Source organism: Magallana gigas, chromosome 3, assembly GCF_963853765.1.
Source record: "Magallana gigas chromosome 3, xbMagGiga1.1, whole genome shotgun sequence".
Taxonomy (NCBI): Eukaryota; Metazoa; Mollusca; class Bivalvia; order Ostreida; family Ostreidae; genus Magallana; species Magallana gigas.
Genome location: NC_088855.1, coordinates 25,277,711 through 25,300,828, shown reverse-complemented (window position 1 = coordinate 25,300,828; position 23,118 = coordinate 25,277,711). Strand labels below are relative to the sequence as shown.

Here is a 23,118-nt window from a genome sequence, read left to right as displayed (position 1 = left end):
AGACTGAAATTTATACACCCCTTTTATCGATTGGTCGAAATCTACTGTGGCTGAAATTGACAGGACTGAAATGGACACGCCCTGTTTATCGATTGGTCGTAACCTACAGCGACCTAAGAAAAATCACAGACTGCACAAAATAATGATGATGATGTCAGACTAAAAACCTCACAGGAGATGATTTGGCTGTTTCTTAAGTGAATTTTGCTTACTTTCTATAACAAATTTTTTAATTAGTTAAAAGAAAGATGTAAGTATTAATAACAGAATGCATTTTATTGTTTAAATGAACAAAAACATTTCGGTGGGGCCACAATGGGGGGGTCAACTTTTTACATAGGAATATATAGAGTAAATCTTTAAAAATCTTCTTCTCAAGAACCATTTGGGCAGGAAAACTGAAACTTGTTTGGAAGCATCGTCAGGTAGTGAGTTTTCAAGTTAAGGTGGAATAACACATCATCATAATATGGCTGACCTCTGATCGAAACGACATTGCGTAGTATTAAAAGGATTTTGTAGACACAAAGATGTACCTTACTACATAGACGAGTGGATAAAGTGTCGGGCTTGTGATTCGTACGTCATGCATTCGAATCCTGCAGGGGCTTTTGTTTAAACTTACTGAATAGAATATTTTAGATATTCATTTTATATCCCAAAACTGCAAATTTTTTCCTTATTTGACAAATGTACAGTTTATTTATCATTATATCTTTCATAATCAAATAACTTTATGTTAATTTGAGTGACTTTTCCAGGTGTGTTATTCCACCTTAATTCAAATCATGATTCCTGGGGGGGGGGGGGGGGGGGAGGGGGGGGGGGTAGGATGGGGTAAGAAGGGGGGGGGGTGACATTTTTTTTTCGTAGGTATATATAGAAAAATATCTTTTAATCTTTTTCTAAAAAAGAAAACCATTTGCCTAGAAAAGCTGTAACTTTAGTGAAAGCAACTTCAGATAGTGTAGATTCAAATTTGTTCAAATCACAATCTTTAGGAGAAGTGTGGGGCCACATTGGGGATTCAGTTGTACAAAGGAAAACATTTTAATTATTCACAAAAACTGAAATGTTGTTATATATGCTTTTACTTATATGCAGGCATTTTTATATATTGCTGATTCTTTAAAATTGTTTAAACTTTGGCCCCTAGACAATTATTGATCCTCACAAAGGGTTCAGAGTTTGATGTATGTTTATATCCTGTGTAGAAACAATTGTTAAGGATCTTTTTGAGAACTGCAATGCTGAATGTGATATGACTATAAAATCATCCTGTTGGAAAAAGGACTTGATTATAAATATAAGAATATCCAGGGGGAAACAGTTTTTTTGTATAGGATCTACATGTATTATACCGTATTGTCCAGATATTTTGTATTATGACTCCATTATAATTTTCTGCGTAATGAAACTCAACTAAATGCATTTATGAGACTCCTCCACATTTTGTGTGTGGGCTATGGTACTCAGGTGACCGTTAAGGCCTATTGGCCTCTTGTTTAGGTCACCAGGGTGATTTTTATTGCAATTGTTCTTCGTCTGTTGTCTGTTAACAACTTCACATTTTTAACTTCTTCTTGAAAACTGTGAGGCACATTATCACCATTTTGGTCTGAAGCATCTCTAAGATAAGTATAAAATGTGGGGCTTCATGATGGGGCCAAATAAGCAAAAAAGGGCCAAATTTTCAAACACTTGTTTAGGCAGCCATTAAATTTTTTTGAATTTTTTATATATTGAGCCGGACTTTTTTTCCCCGACTTTTTTTTTTCCATAATTTTTTTCAAAATTTATTTTCAAAACAAAATAAATTGCATCGGGGCGGGCCATTTTCAGAGGGGCAGGTGGGGATGAGAATCTGAAAATTAATTTTATGTGGCCTAAGGGCTATGGTACAGGGGTGACTGTCAAGGATTGTAGGCCTCCTATATACATGCATGTACTGTGGAATCATTTGAATTCATGGGAGCAAATTTTCATGGATTGTGGGTTTTTCGCATATTCAAGGGGATGAAATTTCGGGATGCATTGATTTTCAGCTTCAGTAAAAATACTAACTCTCTCTCAAAATTTGTTTTCGTTGAGGATGTAAATTTGAGGGGGAGGGCTAATCACGAATACCACGAAAATTGAGCCACCACAAATTCTGATGATTCCTCAGTATACAATGTTATAGTTTATAGCTTAAAAGCAAAATCATATCTGACAATAGAAGGTAGATCTTATGGGTAATTTGTTTACCACCCAGCTTCCTTAAGGTCTTCAGTTAATCAAGATTCCGTTTTATATTACATGTAATGTTTTTTTTTTCAGGGAATTTCAATGGCTTGGGGAAAACCAGATCACTTGAACTATTTAACAGCTGTGAAGCATTAGGAATTCCACTAAGAAATGTATATTTATTTAACCACAGGTATGATATTTGTTTGTTTTACACAATATTGATACCATAAAGTCTTATGTATAGTACGCATTAGCCAAAATTTAATCAAGAGATGGGAGCTCATATGCAAGCCCCCTGTAATCAAAGGCAGTGACTCAGTTTATTATTTTTCTTCTTTTGGTGAATCATTTACATAATATGTTGCAAGTTGTGTTTTCGTGTCTTTATTTATTTTTTTTACAGCATTTTCACTTAACATAAAAAGTATGATACAAAAAAGTGTGTACTTTACATGAGACTTAATGGTATTCAGTGATGCTGCAGATAAAAAATGAAAACTTGAAATTCATGTACAGTAAAACTTGTTTAGTACGAACACGGATATTGCGAATTTACGGATATAGCGAAGTCATCTTGGATCCCCAGCTATGTAAATTAAATGAATTTCTTATACGGTTATAACAAATTACGGATATAGCGAAGTAATTTCCAGTGACTTCGTTATAACCGAGTTTTGCTGTACTTTGTTAAAGTTCAGTTTATTCACTCTAACCAAACATTGTACATGTATATGAGGATCATATTCATGCTAACCACAGAATATACTTGATGAACACGTATATAAAGACTAAACATATTATAGAAACAAATTGTCAAAGGTATGTGTATACATGAATGTATGCATGATTTAGCAACATTACAAAAGCTTACTGATAAAAGGAAGGAGAATAAGAGAAACAACATATAGATGTATATGTTCCGTAAGGTAGCAAGGGACAGTTTCGAATAAAGTACCTGTCAATATATCTGTAAAATTGAGAGTTGCTTTACTTGAAGGGTTATGAGTGTTGCTAAAATTCATGAAATGATTTTTAGCTCACCAGAACGGAAGGTTCAAGTGAGCTTTTCTGATCACCAGTTGTCCGTCAACCGTCCATCTGTCTGTAAACTTCTTACATTTTTTATGTCTTCTCTAAAACGCTGCCAAATTTAACCAAACTTGGTACAAAGCATCCTGATGGGATAGGGATTCTAAACTATTAAAATAAAGGACACAACCCTTTTTAAAAAGGAGAGAATTGCGTAACTTTGAAAATTTTGTGGGTTTCTTTAAAAAATCTTCTTCTCAAGATGCCAATATATTTACAACAATTAAAGCCTGTGTATAAAGTGAAGATTCTAAATTGTAAAAATTGTGATACCCAAAGTAAAACTGGGGCCCCAAGAGTTCTAAGTTTAACATAGAAATCTACTGTAATGAGAAAATGTTTAAAAATCTTTTTCTCTAGGACTACAATGCTACAATGATAATTATTATATTGAATGATTAATTCTTAGCTCTCTGATTGGCTCATATCCAACTATTTCGAAAAAACTGAATGTTATATTCACCTGCACGTGACCTAGGAGGTCAATATAACATTTGATTTTCTCTACATTGGACTCAAAATAGATTGTTCAATGAAACGTCGTGTTTCTCAATTTGTTCGGCTATAATGGCTTCAAACTAAAACGTTGCTTTATAACACTCAATTTAATATATGTCTGTATCAATTCATCGTTGAATCATATAATAAAATAATTATTGCTGTTTTTTTTTATCAATACTATCATCAAAGTACAATATTCACCTTCTTCACGATTGGAATGACTCTTCATTCATAGGGCAAAAAATAAGCTCTATTGTTGGTTTTGCTGTTAGTTAAAAATACATTGTCATTGGCTGTTATGAAAATTCAGATTTCAATAATGGTATGAATACACTTATTTCATATCCTGCAATGAAAATTTATAAATACAAAATGAAATGTAGATTAACGATTTCAAAATCTGATAGGGACACTCTATATAACTTTGTACAATCATCTTTGAAAACTTACCAATATATTGCAGAGAAATCGTATAACTTTGTACAAATTAAGAAACTTTTAAAGAAAATTTGTATAGGTTATAATTTGCCATTGGGTCCACATGCCAGATGTGGTCACTAGCTAGCATAAGGGCAACGAAGACTGTGTAGATGACTGGTGGCCCACCATGCTAGCATTGGCTTTCTATTTATAAAATCATATATAATTCACAATTAGATGTAGATATGTAAATGAATGTTTAAAAACAATACTACATGTATGTACGCCTGTTCTACAATTATTTCAATACTTTATTTTTTCTCAAATTATTCTTTGTACAATATTAAATAAAAAGCAAAATGTTACCAAATTGTATAAAATTTTAGATTTATATCTATATTATTATCTCCTTGTAGAATCAAAAAAGCAAAATGTTATAAAATGATTTATATGCATTTTATCATCTCCTTGTAGAATCATGTGTATGATAATACTGCATGTATGCTTACTTGTTTTATATATTAACATTTATATGTTTACAATATTAATAAAAGAGAAAAAACATACAAACTTTATTCTGTAAAACAAAAAAAACAAAAAAAAATTCAAAAGTGCATTGTCCCTTTACATGCATAAATATACTCCTTTGTACTCCTTTTCAAGTTGAAAACTTTCAGTTTTTTGCTGAAAACAAAAAAGTATCACATATTTAAAGATTGCAATTTTTTATTATAAAAGTGGGGAACTTTTTATAAAAAATTGTGCACTGAAAATGTATTCAATTTGTAAGTGCTGCATATTTCAATCTAGTGTACAGCCAGAGTTTAATGTTCAGCTAATATACAGGGAAGTCAAATGATTACCAAGAATTCCACAATAAGTTTAATCCATCTGTTGGAAAAAAACCCTATTCAAAACAACTTTCTTGAAATGACTCTCGAAGAATTCTTTCAATTTCTTGAGTATATTTTCAATGAAATGTTCATCTCTAAGTATCGTAACTGATTTTGTCTTTCAAAGTATAAATAACTAGATGCTGTCATTAGACAGTAATACCCGCACCAAGTGTTTGCCCCTAAATAACACTGTTTTGTACCAGTTTAATTAAAAATGAAGGCTACATGCAAGCTCCGATAATACTATTAAAATTTATAAGGACTGCGAACGATAGCATTGTCTAGCCGCCTAACTAAAAGTCATTTTTTGAAAGTTGTCTAATTAAAGTTAATTTTTTATAATAATGTAAACATTTATGTATATTTTCATTAAATATAAATGATTTGGTCAAACAAAGCGAGATAACTTTGTATTTTGGGTTAAAATAGCTCATTTTATAATAGAAAATAACGGAAAACGGAAATATTTTTTAAAACATCTTTCCCCCTGTGAAACAAAAATTCCTTTTGAGGGGTTTTAATTATTGTTATTTAGCATATTTTTACCAAAGGGTTTGTTGTTTCACAGGGGGGAACATATGTCTACAGACCGAAATACATTCCAAAAACAGAATTTTGCTTTATAAATTTTCGAAAACTAATTAACAGATATGAATTAAAATGAAATTTTACTTTAATACATATCGTAAATATGTTATCATTAAGTTTTTATGCACATATTGGCCGCTAAATAAAATTTTCCTCACTCATAGAGAACGATTTCAATGACATTTTTTTAGACCCCGCGTTAGCAAAACTTTTGTTTAAAAATAAATAATTTTATTACAAATTTTGTTTTGATATAAATTGATTCGGATTTGATTATACTTTTTAGTAGAAAATTTAGTTTTTGAATATCTAACAGAAATTCCGACATATTTGGATGTAAAATGTAGGCGGGAAACGGGCGTTAGCGTTTGCAGTTCTTTCATAACTGAAGGATGAGATCCCTTCCCATATGATAATACACATCGTGACATGAGCAGCACTTTATGTGCAATTTGGGGTAGAACTGTTTGCAGTGAATTTTCAGTTAATCAATAACCTTAACATTTTATGTCATAGAAAGTATAATGGTCTATATAATTATTACAAACAAAATTAAAAATTAAATTATGCCCCCTCCCCGTGGCGGTTGCCGGTGTCATATAATATTTTGATACCGCGAAATATTGAACCCGGGTTCAATATATTATGCGATATTATGAACCCGGGTTCAAAATATCGCTGCGATATATTGAACCCCCCCATAAAATATTGAACCCTGGGTTCAAAATATTATGGCCGCGATATTTTGAAACCCTCTCGAATTTTCATTGCTCTTGGAGAGGGGGTTCAAAATATTATGGCCGCGATATATTGAACCCCCTACCTATTTCCAATTCCCTTTGGAGAGGGGGTTCAAAATATTATGGCTGCGACATTTTGAACCCCCTACTGTTTCCAATTCCCATTGGAGATGGGGTTCAAAATATTATGGCCGCGATATATTGAATCCCCCTCTATTTTATTTTGCTATTGGAGAGGGGGTTCAAAATATTATTGCTTCCAATTCCCTTTGGAGAGGGGGTTCAAAATATTATGGCTGCGGTATATTGAACCCCCTACCTATTTCCAATTCCCATTGGAGAGGAGATTCAAAATATTATGGCTGCGATATTTTGAACCCCCCTCTATTTTTTATTGCTATTGGAGAGGGGGTTCAAAATATTATGGCTGCGATATATTGAACCCCCTACCTATTTCCAATTCCCATTGGAGAGGGGTTCAAAATATTATGGCTGCGATATATTGAACCCCCTACTGTTTCCAATTTCCTTTGGAGAGGGGGTTCAAAATATTATGGCCGCGATATTTTGAACCCCCCTCCATTTTTTATTGCTATTGGAGAGGGGGTTCAAATATTCCCTTTGGAGAGGGGGTTCAAAATATTATGGCTGCGACATTTTGAATCCCCTACTGTTTCCAATTCCCATTGGAGAGGGGGTTCAATATATTATGGCCGCGATATTTTGAATCCCCCTCTATTTTTTTTGCTATTGGAGAGGGGGTTCAAAATATTATTGTTTCCAATTCCCTTTGCAGAGGGGGTTCAAAATATTATGGCTGCGATATATTGAACCCCCTACCTATTTCCAATTCCCATTGGAGAGGGGGTTCAAAATATTATGGCTGCGATATTTTGAAACCCCCTCCATTATTTATTGCTATTGGAGAGGGGGTTCAAAATATTATGGCTGCGATATATTGAACCCCCTACCTATTTCCAATTCCCATTGAAGTGGGGGTTCAAAATATTATGGCTGCGATATATTGAACCCCCCTCCATTTTTTATTGCTATTGGAGAGGGGGTTCAAAATATTATGGCTGCGATATATTGAACCCTCAACCTATTTCCAATTCCCATTGGAGAGGGGGTTCAAAATATTATGGCCGCGATATATTGAACCCCCTACTGTTTCCAATTTCCTTTGAAGAGGGGGTTCAAAATATTATGGCCGCAATATTTTGAACCCCCCTCCTTTTTTTATTGCTATTGGAGAGGGGGTTCAAAATATTATTGTTTCCAATTCCCTTTGCAGAGGGGGTTCAAAATATTATGGCTGTGATATATTGAACCCCCTACCTATTTCCAATTCCCATTGGAGAGGGGGTTCAAAATATTATGGCTGCGATATATTGAACCCCCTACCTATTTCCAATTCCCATTGGAGAGGGGGTTCATAATATTTTAGCTGCGATATATTGAAAACCCTTCTTATCATGGTACTCTTCCAAGTCCATGGCAGATGCGGTCACAAATTAATTGATCAGTAGAAACTCACAATTCCCAAATTGTATTACATAACAGGGATATTATACAGGCTGATGTCAGCTATGAAGGGAGCTACTGTTTACCTAGCTACTACCGGAGTGTATACACAGTACACAGGTGTTAGCCCCCTTTTCTCCCACCTGGGGACTACCATTTAGAGTAACCTCCAAGGATACCCTATTTTCTAGGGGGTTCAATATATCACAGCCATAATATTTTGAACCCCCTTTCCAATACCAATGAAAAATAGAGGGGGGTTCAAAATATCGCAGCCATAATATTTTGAACCCCCTCTCCAATGGGAATTGTAAAAAAAATAGGGGGTTCAATATATAACAGCCATAATATTTTGAACCCCCTCTCCAATACCAATGAAAAATAGAGGGGGGTTCAAATATCGCTGCCATAATATTTTGAACCCCCTCTCCAATGGGAATTGGAAAAAGGTAGGGGGTTCAACATATCGCAGCCATAATATTTTGAACCCCCTCTCCAATACCAATGAAAAATAGAGGGGGGTTCAAAATATCGCGACCATAATATTTTGAACCCCCTCTCCAATTGGAATTGTAAAAAAAATAGGGGGTTCAAAATATTATGACCTCGATATTTTGAACCCCCTCTCCAATACCAATGAAAAATAGAGGGGGGTTCAAAATATCGCTGCCATAATATTTTGAACCCCCTCTCCAATGGGAATTGGAAAAAGGTAGGGGGTTCAAAATATCGTGGCCATAATATTTTGAACCCCCTCTCCAATAGGAATTGGAAAAAGGTAGGGGGTTCAAAATATCGCGGCCATAATATTTTGAACCCCCTCTCCAATATCAATGAAAAATAGAGGGGGGTTCAAAATATCGCGGCCATAATATTTTGAACCCCCTCTCCAATGGGAATTAGAAAAAGGTAGGGGGTTCAATATATCGCGGCCATAATATTTTGAACCCCCTCTCCAATAGCAATGAAAAATAAAGGGGGGTTCAAAATATGGCAGCCATAATATTTTGAACCCCCTCTCCAATGGGAATTGGAAAAAGGTAGGGGGTTCAATATATCGCAGCCATAATATTTTGAACCCCCTCTCCAATGCCAATGAAAAATAGAGGGGGGTTCAAAATATCGCGGCCATAAAATATTGAACCTGGGTTCAATATTTTATGGGGGGGTTCAATATATCGCAGCGATATTTTGAACCCGGGTTCAATATATCGCGGGGTTCAAAATATTATATGACAGATTTGCTTCTGTGTGCCTACATGAACATCATCGTGTGCACAGATTTAGAGAAGGGGTGGGAGTGAGGGGTCCAGACAACCCCCCCCCCCCCCCCCCCCCCATGAAAATTCATTTATATCAATTGTAAAATTACCAAAAATACCACAGTGGACCCCAGTGCTCTGACAGATATGTAAACGCTTTAACACATTGCGCTTCAATGTTAGGTAACATTATTTGGGGGGTAAATATTTAATCAATATTTAATATACTTTATTGTTTATCTCAATAGAAAGTATACATGTACATCACAATATGCAGGTGTTCTGCACCACCTTAAAGCTGTTATTAAGGTCTTCTGTTTCCAACGGAAGACCTTTCTATTATTGTGCGGGTTAAGATTATTCTTATTAAGGTCTTCCGTTTCCAACAGAAGACCTTATTGTTTTCGTTCGGTTTCTTTTTCCCTATTCTTTTTTTTCCTTACATATTTTGTGTACACGATTTCTCAGAAACTACTCGGCCGATTTACATGAAATTTTAGATCTGATAGATATTGCTCTGAACCTTATTCGAAATTTTTTTTAATGTCGACGTCACTTCCAGTTTTGAGATATTAGCAATTTAACGATTTTTAGAGGGTCGGCTTGTCCACGAAGGTTTTCATAAACTAAAAAAGATATTGAGTTCAAAATTTCAGGAATGATAGTCAAAAGAATTGAAAAGCGCCGAAGCTCGGTATGGTTAAAAAAATGAGAAATAAAAAGCGTTGTGATTTTGCATGCTTTTCTTAGTTTATCTTTTTTCCTGAAAATATTTCGTTTAGACATGTAGAACAAAAAATATTTATGTTTAAAAGATCTTTCATTTGACATCAAGAAAAAGGAGCTGGCCCCTCAAGTTCTTGAAAGTTATCGCTCTATAACTCAAAACCGGTTAAGATTTCAATATGGCTGTCGCTGCAAAAGTTGTTCATTATGATCTTATTAATGTCGTAACAATAATATTTTTTGGGGTATTGCGTAATATGAGTGTAAAAAGCTAGACTTGTTACCATGTATTAGTGTTTTATTTGGCAAATAAACGGGGTATTTGTGCGTATAACAGACATAAAGGGTACCAGTTTACATTACGGAAATTGTTTGAACATTTTAGTTATATTCTAGTAAAATACATTATGGATAAAAGAACCTCTTTATGCAATGCATTTGAATTGCATTTAAAATCTAACTGGATTCCGAGCTGTGTATGTGAACAATTACGTATCCCATCCCTTGCCTACGGCCGAGAAAATAGGTCGCGGCTCCACTAGTGAGCGGTCTGCCGTTACCTAATACACAAGATTTGCGTCTTGCTGTAATACACACATGGGTTTATTTATGTAGCTGCAAACTCAAAAATTCCGATTTTAACGACTTTACTAGTAAATAAAAATGATTATGCCATTACCTACAAGCATCTTTCATTCGAAAAAAGTTTAAACACTTTAATTCTTTTCAAGGGAAACACGTTATGGGTAAAAGAACTGCTTCTTTGCAATGCATTTGAGTCGCATTTAAAATCTAGCTGGAGTCCAAGCTGCATGTATGTAAACAATTGTTTGTATCCGATCCCTTGCCCGCGGCCTAGGAAATAGGTCGCGGATTGACTAGCGAGCGGTCAACCGTTATCCAATACACAAAATTTGGGCCGTGCTATAATGCACTCATGGGTTTATTTATGTAGCTGCAAACACAACGAATTCCGATTTTAACGATATTCAAAGAAAAAATGATAAAAGATTATACCATTACCTACAAAGTAATGCTGTTTTGGCCTCGTAGTTAAAAAAATATATAGATAGAAAGACTGTCAATGGAAAAATGCGTTCATTGTGATCTTTTCTATGTCATTAAATAGTGATATTGTGGAAAATAAAATTCAGTTATCAAACTGAAAACATTTCAAACCCACCACGTTGAGTGTACATTTACATAACACGGGCAGGGAGACGCCGCGCAAGTGGACAACGGATTCGTTGTAGTCTAGGATACATGCTTCTTGTGTTTACATGTATACGTTATCACACATTGATTCGTTTTTAAATTATTTCAATTTTCAATTATATTGGTTAAGGTTGAATCAAACCATTGATTTAAATCATAGTGCGTAAAAAAAGAAAAAAAATGACATCAATGATTATAATACAACGTTTTACGGTCGTATGAGTTGAATTGTAAATAAATTCATGTATAAATACATATGTCCATTTCTGACAATTTGCTGCTGAGTATTTAATGGATTACACTGCCCAGTTCAACAAAAAAAAGCGCGATATTCACAACATGATTATTCCAATCGCACATCTTAAGTATTTGCTATCTGTGATAATTCATTTGGCTAACAAAATATTGGATATTATATATTGGAGAGAGAGAGAGAGAGAGAGAGAGAGAGAGAGAGAGAGAATTAAGCATGGTGTAGGTAGTAAAAGTTGAAATATATTCATAAAAAGCGTTTTGTTTTATCCTCCGAATATTTGGGTTTATTCATCCTGCATGTTTAGCATCGATTATGAACAACGTAAACTTAAAAACTCTTAATCAACAAATGTACAATGCTTTGTTTTTGTTTTTTTAATAGTCATGCTGTATATTTTATTTTATGATAGATCATATAAAAAGAACAGATGTGAAAATCGAAATACAATCATATTACCTTCAACGTAAAAAGTCAGTTTAAACACGAGGCGAAATAACTCGAATCCCTTTTATGTCGTTTATTTTGAAAATAAATTTGTACATTGTACAGCAAAACTTGTCTAATCTGGCGGAGGGTAGTTCTAAAAAAATTAGCCGGATGAGGCAACGTTCGGTTTAGAGGACATTGTTGCAAATTAATTATAGTATTAAATGCAGTAGGTCTTGATCGTGCATATTGTTGCAAAATTTTCAGTTCTTCTGAAATATATTATATATCGATTTTATTTACGGTATCAATTTTCATTTTAATTTTTTTTTTTGAAAACCCAGGCAATAAATCCATAACGGAATACATACGATAGAAATACTTTTTCAATCAAATCATCGTTATTAATAATATTTAAAACATCCGATTAACCAAAAAAGTGCATGCTTTACCGGAAATTGTTTAACAAACATTAACAAGTCAACAGGTGGCTGAAATGCCCAATGGTTAAATATAAATGAGAATTTTATAACAAAAAAATTGAGCATTTTAACAGAATAATATGCAACTCTGTTTGTATAGCCAATACTAGCCATACAAGGGGATAACAAATGATATCGACAGTCTTACCCCCGCAGTATCCTGAATCAAGGCCTGAAAAAAATTATCTAATTTTGGCCAAAAATGCATATTTTATATAACAAAACTTAATGGTATGATCTAAAATGAGTTGCTAGTTTGGACCTATATTCACAGTTGTTTAAATCACAAGCAACGACAGAAAAATTGGTCGATAAATTAATTGAGTATTAACTATCTCGCAGAAGACCGATCGATCGATAAGTGGCCGGACTACGGGAAATAACTCTTACTAATTATCAGCAGTCAATGCAGTTTTTTTTCATCGCGCCAGTTTACAGAATAGGCAGGATCCGGATTGCACAACATTTTTTAAACCAAAACGAGAGGAAAATGTCAAGGGGCTGTATAATGTTGCCGGATTGGACAGCATTCCGGAATACACAATTATCTACCTTATTTTTTTTTCATCGACTTAATTGACGAGGAAAACTACTGCAACGTATATTATTGCACATATACTTAGCATTAAATCATCGTTTAAAAGCGTAAAGTTATTTGATTGAAAATCGGACCTGGCAGCTTTAACATTAAGATTTACATGTGTAAGACACTATATTTGTCATGTGCATGATACTGTGCGTGAGTTATTTTCAATACCTGTTAATTCTCCAAAATGATCACCAATTCCATTCACAACTGTTGTCATTCAAAATCACGTGAGTTAAAAAAAAATTCAAATTTGGAGTTGATCTAAACCGTCATGTATCCAAGGAATCTATTGATTTTATAATGTGTTACGTAATTAGGTAATTAGGTTTTAAGGGGTTAAATGTCAAAACTTTTGATCGCCCATGTTTCATTTGATATTTGACCTTTCATTTGATATCAAGAAAAGGGGCATGCCTCTCAAATTAGGTGGCCAGTGGGTTCAAAAGTCTTTTATCTATACATGTAGCTCTTTACTGAGAGATATTTTGTGAAAGTTCATAAAAGCAGATATGTATCTTAAAGTTATGTATCTAAGCAATGTAATGATTTTATCATGCGTTACGTAGTTGGAGGTTTTCAGCGGTCAAATGTCCGAAATATTTATCACCATATATCAGAAAGGAAAAATCTTTGGAAATGCAGTATAGAAGAAAAGATGCTCAAAATGATGTACTTAACAGTATTCAACCTTCAAAGTGTCGTTTAACAACCCTTATAAGGAGATAAGGGATCGGCCCCAAAAGTTTCTTTCACATATATCTCAGGAACGGTAATGAATTTCTAAACACACGTTGAACAAAATGTATTTAAAATAAAACGACCATTTTTTATTTGATATTACGAATAAGGGACATTATAGAAGCAATTATGTTTATTATAAGGTTATTTACCTATACATGACAATCGTTTACTCCTATATTACGTAATTAGGGATTTTAAGAGGCCAAAAGTCCAAAACTTTGATCCTCAATATCTCAAAATGGAGAAAAATTCTGAAAAGCAATATTGAACAGAAGACGCTCAAAATATTGAACTTAACAATATGCAGCCATAATTTCTTTGTTATGCGGTCCCTAAAAGGAGTTACAGGGCCGGCTCCATAAAACGACCCTATCAAGATATCTTGAGAACGGTACAGAAATTGTAAACACTTGTTGAACAAAATGTGTTATAATTAAAAAGGGCTTGCCCTTTAAATAAGGGGCTAAGGGGGCTCATATGTTTTTTAAAGATAACTTTTTACTGTGAAATATTTTGTGATACGTTATAGAAGCAATTATGTTTATTCTAATTTCATTTACCTATACATGGCAATCATTTACTCCTTTGTTATGTAATTAGGGATTTTAAGGGGCCAGAAGTCCAACACTTTGATCCTCAATATCTCAAAATAGAGGAATATTCTGGAAAGCAATATTTAACAAAAGATGCTCAAAATAATGTCCTTAACAATGTACAGCCATATATTGTTTATTATCTGGACCCTATTATGAATTTTAGGACAGAATATCAAAACGATTTTTCCCAGATATCTCAAACGGTAACTAATTTCTAAACACTTATTAGCGGTACACAAAAATACTTGTTAACTAAAATGAATGAAAAGGAGCTGATCCCTCAAATAAGGGACACCAAAGGGGTTCATAGTCTTTCATCCATTACTCTTAGATCCTGCCTCCATTTCCAGATACCTTTCGTTGACAAAGATAAAGAGTAAGGTCTTTCCATATTCTAAAAATCAGACGGAAGACCTCCTCGTTGCTCGCAACGAGATCGTGTCTAGTTTTTTTTGTTTTTTTTTTAGCTCACCTGAGCCAAAGGCTCAAGTGAGCTTTTCTGATCACAATTTGTCCGTTGTCTGTCGTTGTCGTTGTCGTTGTCGTCATCGTTGTCATCGTTAACTTTTCACATTTTCATCTTCTTCTCAAGAACCACTGGGCAGATTTCAACCAAATTTGGCACAAAGCATTACTAGGTGAAGGGGATTCAAGTTTGTTCAAATGAAGGGCCACGCCCTCTTTAAAGGGGAGATAATTGAGAATTATTAAAAATTTGTTGGTATTTTTCAAAAATCTTCTTCTCAAAAACTATTTGGCCTGAAAAGCTAAAACTTGTGTGGAGGCATCCTCAGGTAGTGTAGATTCAAGTTTGTTCAAATCATGGTCCCCCGGGGTAGGGAGGGGCCACAATTGGGGGATCAAGTTTTACATAGGAATATATAGAGAAAATCTTTAAAAATCTTCTTCTCAAAAACTATCGGGCCAGAAAAGCTCAAATTAAAATTAGAACATCCACAGGTAGTGTAGATTCAAATTTGTTCAAATCTTGGTCCCCGGGGTAGGGTGGGGCCACAATTGGGGGATCAAGTTTTACATAGGAATATATAGAGATAATTTTAAAAAAATCTTCTTCTCAAAAACTATTAAGCCAGGAAAGCTCAAATTTGAGTGGAAGCATCCTCAGATAGTGTAGATTCAAGTTTGTTCAAATCATGGTCCCCGGGGGTAGGGAGGGGCCACAATAGGGGGGTGAATTTTTACATAGGAATATATAGAGAAAATCTTTAAAAATCTTCTTCACGAAAACTATTAGGCCAGAAAAGCTCCAATTATAATGGAATCATCTTCAGGTAGTGTAGATTCAAGCTCGTTCAAATCATGGTCCCCGGGGTAGGGTGGGGCCAAAATGGGGGGATCAAGTTTTACATAGGAATATATAGAGAAATCTATAAAAATCTTCTTCTCAAAAACAATTTGGCCAGAAAAGATCAAATTAAAATGGAAGCATCCTCAGGTAGTGTAGATTCAAGTTTGTTCAAATCATAGTCCCTGGGGGTAGAGTGGGGCCACAATGGGGGGGATCAAGTTTTACATAGGAATATATATTAAAAATCTTCTTCTAAAAACTATTAGGCCAGGAAAGCTCAAATTTAAATGGAAGCATCCTCGGGTAGTGTAGATTCAAGTTTGTTCAAATCATGGTCCCTGGGGGTAGGGTGGGGCCACAATTGGGGGATCAAGTTTTACATAGGAATATATAGAGATAATCTTCTTCTCAAAAACTATTAGGCCAGGAATGCTCAAATTTGAGTGGAAGCATCATCAGATAGTGAAGATTCAAGTTTGTTCAAATCATGGTCTCCAGGGGTAGGGTGGGGCCACAATTGGGGGATCAAGTTTTACATAGGAATATATAGAGAAAATCTTTAAAAATCTTCTTCTCAAAAACTATTTGACCAAGAAAGCTCAAATTGGCGGGTAACCATCCTCAGATAATGTAGATTCAAGTTTGTTCAAATCATGGTCCCTGGGGGTAGGGCGGGGCAACAATGGGGGATACATTTTTATTAGGGATGTCAAATCGGTCAATTTTTTGTACTCGGTTACTCGGACGTTTTTCCGATCGAGTACCCAGGTACTCGGTAAAAGTGTAAATAAATATGAACAAGTGCATTGATGACTGTAAAACCTTGGTCACTTTTGTAGAAATAAAGCCACATGATATAATGGGAGGTTTCCCCGTAAGTGTGTTTCTGTTGTAAGAATTATGAGCAATTTATTTATCAGATAAATACAAGATAAACACATAAAATAAAATCATAAATTGTTCAAAGTGGGTTTTTTATGTGATCAACACAAGAAGAAGATAGTCTACTGTGAAGCTTTGTTAATCCGAGTCGAGTTTCTCAGATAAACGCAGGATACACACAAGAAATAAAATCATAAATTGTTCAAGAGGATGTTTAATACGAATGTGATTTAACATGTTTGTCGTTCCCCCCGTATAGGATAAGTTTACTTTTCACAACTGACATTTTATGTTTTTTTTAATCTTCAGTTTTTAAAAAATATTTTCAGACCTTTGAAGTCGGTGGTGGCATTTTAGGTCTGTTCATTTTCTCTACTGTGTGCTATCTAATTTATATAATAGACTAATATATAAACGATGTTCAGTGAAAACAAATCATTAAAGTAAGCCAGAAATAAGGGTAGAAGACAGCCAAAGGTGATAAAAGCTAGGTAACAGGGGCTTGGTCACGATAATTACTATATAAACACTGCCACAGGCGATAACGGTCATTTAGCATATTTAGAGGCGTAGGCAATCCTAATTACTGTATGTACAAGTGCAATGGACATTTTAAGTTTTAAAACCGATGTTTTAATGCATTATTAAATAAACTTAGAAATATTGAAAAATATACATCCGAGTAACCGAGTACTGATTTTAGTATTCAATACTCAGACGTTCGATCGAGTACCCGGTTAACCGGGTACTCGTTGACATCCCTAATTTTTATACATAGAGAAAATCTCTAAAAAATCTTCTTCTCAAAACTATTTGGCCAGGAAAGCCCAAATCTGAGTGGAAGCATTTCCAAATCGTATATAGATTCAAGTTTGTTAAAATAATAGTCCAGTGGTATGGTGAGGCCACAGTGGGGAATGAATTTTTACATAGGAATATATAGAGAAAATCTTTAAAAATCTTCTTTTTAAAGACCATTTGGCCAGAAAAGCTTTAACTTGTGTAGAGGCATCCTCGGGTATTGTAAATTCAAAATCACAGTCCCTAGTGGTAGGGCGGGGCTGTGATGGCGGTTTGAATTTTTACATAGTAATATATAGAGAAAATCTTTAAAAATATTCTGGGAAAGTTTTTCGGTCCAAAACTCAGTACTTAGTGTGAAAGCACAGGTTATGCAGATATAAGTTTGATGAAACCATGATACCCTAGAGAAAAGTGGGGCCACAAAATGGGGGGGGGGGGGGTATATAGGAATAGAGAAAAATCTTCTTACAGGTACAACAACAAAAGGGGCTTGGTATTTACCAAAAGAAAGAGGTGGATAAGAATTGGCAGATTTTCAATTTTTTTTAGCAAGATCTACTGTACTTAGTTGTCAGGATATTTTGATACTGTAATGCTAATTTGATCAGAATTAAGGCAATTGTTGCTCAGGTGAGCGATGTGGCCCCTGGGCCTCTTGTTTTTTCTAGAAGCGAACTTTGAGGCTTCATATCGTGCTCATTTCTGAACGGTTTTTGCTCAAATTTTCAGGGCTAATGGACTTTACAAAACTCTATCTTCATCAATTCATAAAAGTTAGAATTCCCTTTCCGTTAACGAGTTATTCCCCTTTTAATTTTTTTTAGGGCCTTTGGTTTCCAGACAAAGGCTCCGAGACTATGATAGCAGGGAATGGGAATCCAACGAATTTGTATAGCAGAGACATTGTAGTGGTGCACATCGGTTTTTGTTTTTAGATTACGTTTTTTATTTAGGAAAAGGTAGGGGGTCAAAAAACAGGATTCAAAAAAGTGCAAAAATTTAGACATATTTTCCTTTATATCTTTTTAACGAAAAATATTTTGTTAAGACATGTAGAATAAAAGTTGTGCAGAATATCAAGGGCTTTCATTTGACACCAATAAAAAAGGGCTGGCCCCTTAAATTAATGGCCAATAGCCCCTAAAAGTTTTTGCTTAATTCGAAAACGGTTAGGATTTTGATATGGTTGCTGGAAAAGTTGTTTGTTGGGATCTCATAAAGGTCGTAACAATATTATTTTGTAAGTGATTTGTGTAGTTTGAGTGTAAAAAGCTTTACATGTTGACACGTACCTGTTTTCATTTAACAAGTTAACGAAAGTCTTTGTGCGTACAACTGGCATAAAGTTGCCGCAGAAAGTATGCTGGTTTATACAGGAGGCATTAATTTATAAGATTTTTTTGTTGTTGAAGTACATGCTTTTTTTTTTAGGAGTTTAAGTCATTGTTGTTAAGTTATTATAGTGCACAATCATTAAAAACGGCAATTGGAAAACAAAACATTCTTTTTCTTTTCTTTTAAACCACAAAATATGGAATTAAAAAACTCAATGCATTACATTTTATTTATTAACTCCATGCATTTAAAATCTACCTTGAATCAGAGCTGTGTGTGTGTGTACCATTACGTAAGCTCTCCCTCGCCCGCGGCCGAGAAAATCGGTCACCATGCTCGCGGCTGGACTACCTAGAGGTCAGCGGTTATCTAATACACGAGAGCTGTGTCTCTCATATACATGTATGAGTTTATTTAGCCGCGAACTCAAGAATTGGTTTCGTTTTGATTACACATAATTTTTTTATGGATTAAACGATTGGGTGTCAATTAAGAAATCGTTCACTTAATTAATAAAAGCAATGTCATTCTCAATCTAAAGCAATAATAGACACAGATCAATTGTGGGTTTTAAGTTTAAAATAAATAACTTCTATTTGATAGAGTATGGTCATTATGCTGCAAACTTTTCAAATCTTCCTGGGTTCTGAGCTGTGCCTGTCTGTGCATTGTACATGTACCTTTACGTAATATATCCATCGCCCACGGCCGTGGAGATCAGCCACGGCTGCACTACCTAGCGGTGATTAAGCGGTTATTTAATACACAAGATTCTCACATCGCGACGCACACTTACATGCATATGAACGTGTTTGAGTTAATATAGCCGTAAAAACAGGAACTGTTTTAATTAAATGCTATAAAAGTTTGTCCATCTTGTACTTATTCAATTGAACATTTGAGTGTAAATGAATATTAATGAGCGATAATACTCCCAATCGTAAACATCGTAAGACATAAATTAATGGTTAGTTTGTTTATGTAAAATATTTTAAAAAGTTTTAAATCAACCCCCCCCCCCCCCCCACACACACACAAATAGTAAACCTTTAAATGATGATCATCCATCGCACATGGCTGAGGAGAACCGGCACGACTGGACAAGTAATCCGCAGTCGGTTCGTGTTCTTCTACATGTACCTTATCACGTGTTCATGTTTCATATTTTGCACGGACACAACTATATTTTATTATGTTTTCAACTATCATATTCGTTTAAGATGAAAAGATAAATTCATTAAACTTGTACAGTTGATTATAAGCATTGATTTATAGATAGCGTACAAGGTAGTTTAAAAATCAAATTATAATCAAAGTTTCATGTAACATGTTTGCGGTAGGTGCTAGCACGATAAAAAAATGTCCTGAATTGAGGCATTCGATAATTTTAAAAAAAAAATTTCACATGAATTTTAAACTGCTTTAGATTAGATTCTATCGGTCACATATTAATCACTTCTGTAGTTTTTCTACATGGTCGTTCGTTTCTTTGTAGAAGCGAACTCATTGCTGCCCCCCCCCCCCTCCCCCTCCCACCCGGCTGACAGGAGCTCGCGCTGAATTTTTTAATTGTCAAAACGATATCAAGATCTATCAAAAATCATTTTTGGTCACAGGCTTCTTCTCATGTGTAACATTTTGTTTCACTTTCCCACCCGTTTGTTTATTCGGTCAGTCTGTGTAAATTCAATCGCCACAGCGACCGAGAATCTTTTGTCGCTTCAGGGCACACAGCTCGAAATATATATAGCCCCAGGTCATCAATTGTTATATAATTGAGTAACAGTTGGAATGGTGCTTTTACATAAAATAATAAATAATAAAATCATCCAGAAAAAAAGTAACCGTAACTCAAAAGTCAATACCAAAAATAAAATCCGTATGATTGCAAACTGAAATCGGTTTTTCAGTATTCGGCGGGATTTGATTTTTCTGCTAACATTAGTATTTCTATTGGTTTCAGAGATTACGATGTAAAAACACAAACAGTAAATACACCTGATATTATTAACATTGATAATGTTGAAAAATATTTAAAATTAAATTAGTCACATTCGTAAGATAAAAATGTTCTACGAACAGCCGATTATTTTTTTTCCTATGTCGTATCATTCGCGTGTAAATAAGTATGTTCTGTACATATATATACATGTACCTAAAAAAAAATGCAAATGCTGCACAAAAAAGAAAGTTGTAATTAGTATTTCGGAATTTTTTTTGAAAGTAATTTCACATTGTATTGAAAAGAACAAGAAATAAAAATGATTTAAATTTTTTACTCAATATTCATATATATTACCGGCGCTTCGTACATGTGTAACGGCGTACAGTGCATAGATTATTATAATATGTTCGAATTAAGTACCATGCGCAAAGATTCCCATAATAATTACTAGTAATTGCATGACTGTGTACATTGTAGGCAAATCCCTGTGTGTTAATTACTTCTAAGACTCTTTGTTTTCCGCTAACAGTGGTTTAAATAATTTTCAGATGATTAATAATTTTTGTCATTTAAATTGTATGCTTTATCAAATACTGATTCCGATTACCTTGAGGTCTATCAAAAATCATTTTTGGTCACAGGCTTCTTCTCATGTGTAACATTTTGTTTCACTTTCCCACCCGTTTGTTTATTCGGTCAGTCTGTGTAAATTCAATCGCCACAGCGACCGAGAATCTTTTGTCGCTTCAGGGCACACAGCTCGAAATATATATAGCCCCAGGTCATCAATTGTTATATAATTGAGTAACAGTTGGAATGGTGCTTTTACATAAAATAATAAATAATAAAATCATCCAGAAAAAAAGTAACCGTAACTCAAAAGTCAATACCAAAAATAAAATCCGTATGATTGCAAACTGAAATCGGTTTTTCAGTATTCGGCGGGATTTGATTTTTCTGCTAACATTAGTATTTCTATTGGTTTCAGAGATTACGATGTAAAAACACAAACAGTAAATACACCTGATATTATTAACATTGATAATGTTGAAAAATATTTAAAATTAAATTAGTCACATTCGTAAGATAAAAATGTTCTACGAACAGCCGATTATTTTTTTTCCTATGTCGTATCATTCGCGTGTAAATAAGTATGTTCTGTACATATATATACATGTACCTAAAAAAAAATGCAAATGCTGCACAAAAAAGAAAGTTGTAATTAGTATTTCGGAATTTTTTTTGAAAGTAATTTCACATTGTATTGAAAAGAACAAGAAATAAAAATGATTTAAATTTTTTACTCAATATTCATATATATTACCGGCGCTTCGTACATGTGTAACGGCGTACAGTGCATAGATTATTATAATATGTTCGAATTAAGTACCATGCGCAAAGATTCCCATAATAATTACTAGTAATTGCATGACTGTGTACATTGTAGGCAAATCCCTGTGTGTTAATTACTTCTAAGACTCTTTGTTTTCCGCTAACAGTGGTTTAAATAATTTTCAGATGATTAATAATTTTTGTCATTTAAATTGTATGCTTTATCAAATACTGATTCCGATTACCTTGAGGTCATTAATTTTCCATTGGCTATTGACAAAAAAAGAGACGCTTGGCCATCCAATAAAAACAAATACACAGAGTTTGATTGACAGGGTCAGCCAGGTGCAGGAGACACCTGATGTCCGAGGTTATGTGTGCTGCTTGTACAAAGTCGAATGGTCTCAGTAAGAGTTATCGATGTAAATAAATAATAATAAAAAATATGCTTATCAAAACATGATCGTTTAAGTTACAGTGAAGTACATTGAAGCGTTTAACAGGGGTTTACTCCAGAAAAGTTTCTACCTAATGTTTTGACTGACCTTTGTCCAATCAGATCGTAGCTGGGCCGAGTTAAAACATTGCCGCTCGTGACTTGAATGAGAGAAAGAAAAGAGAGAGAGAGAGAGAGTGAATTGAGTAAATTATAAGTGGTGCCAATAAAGGAATAATCATTAGTTATAAACTTGCAAACAAATTAATTAAGGTCTGTATATAAAAATTACATGTATATCCTATATTGTATAACATTAAAGCGTATTAAAGAACGATTGTGAAAATTTCTTTGGTCTGCTGTCGACAACATGCACATGGATAAGAATGACGTAGCTTATATCCAACTAAATTTCCTAGCATGGAGTCCGAGAATACGGACATTAAATATTTTGAAATGCGAATGAATGATCACTTATGAACATGATGAATTTAGATGTAGTGTAAAGGAAAGGCAACGAAGGCGGATGCTTAGTGGAAAAGTAAAACGTCTAAGGTAAAGAATGTTTCACACTGAGTAACCTTGAAGAAAGTTTTTATACAAAGTAAATTTACAACCTTAATTCCAGGAGAATTCGGCAAACTTTGATTTGATTATTAACGGTAACACTTGTAATAAAAACAGTTTCTTAAATATTCGTACAGTCTTCGATGTTTGACATTACCTTATCCTATTACTGATCTATATATAGACATCGTTATTCCCTGGTTAAAGAATTTCAAAACACTTCAAAGT

General features: G+C 34.3%; 1 protein-coding gene across 1 annotated transcript in view; it reads left to right on the top strand.

Annotated features, from left to right (window-relative positions):
• Nucleotides 1-23,118, top strand: part of LOC117692916 (N-acetylglucosaminyl-phosphatidylinositol de-N-acetylase) — a 149,123-nt gene that overhangs the window by 57,583 nt on the left and 68,422 nt on the right. The window contains exon 2 of the mRNA XM_066079067.1: nucleotides 2,320-2,419. The gene's annotated coding sequence lies outside the window, so the exon portion shown is untranslated. The remainder of the gene's footprint in view (nucleotides 1-2,319; nucleotides 2,420-23,118) is intronic.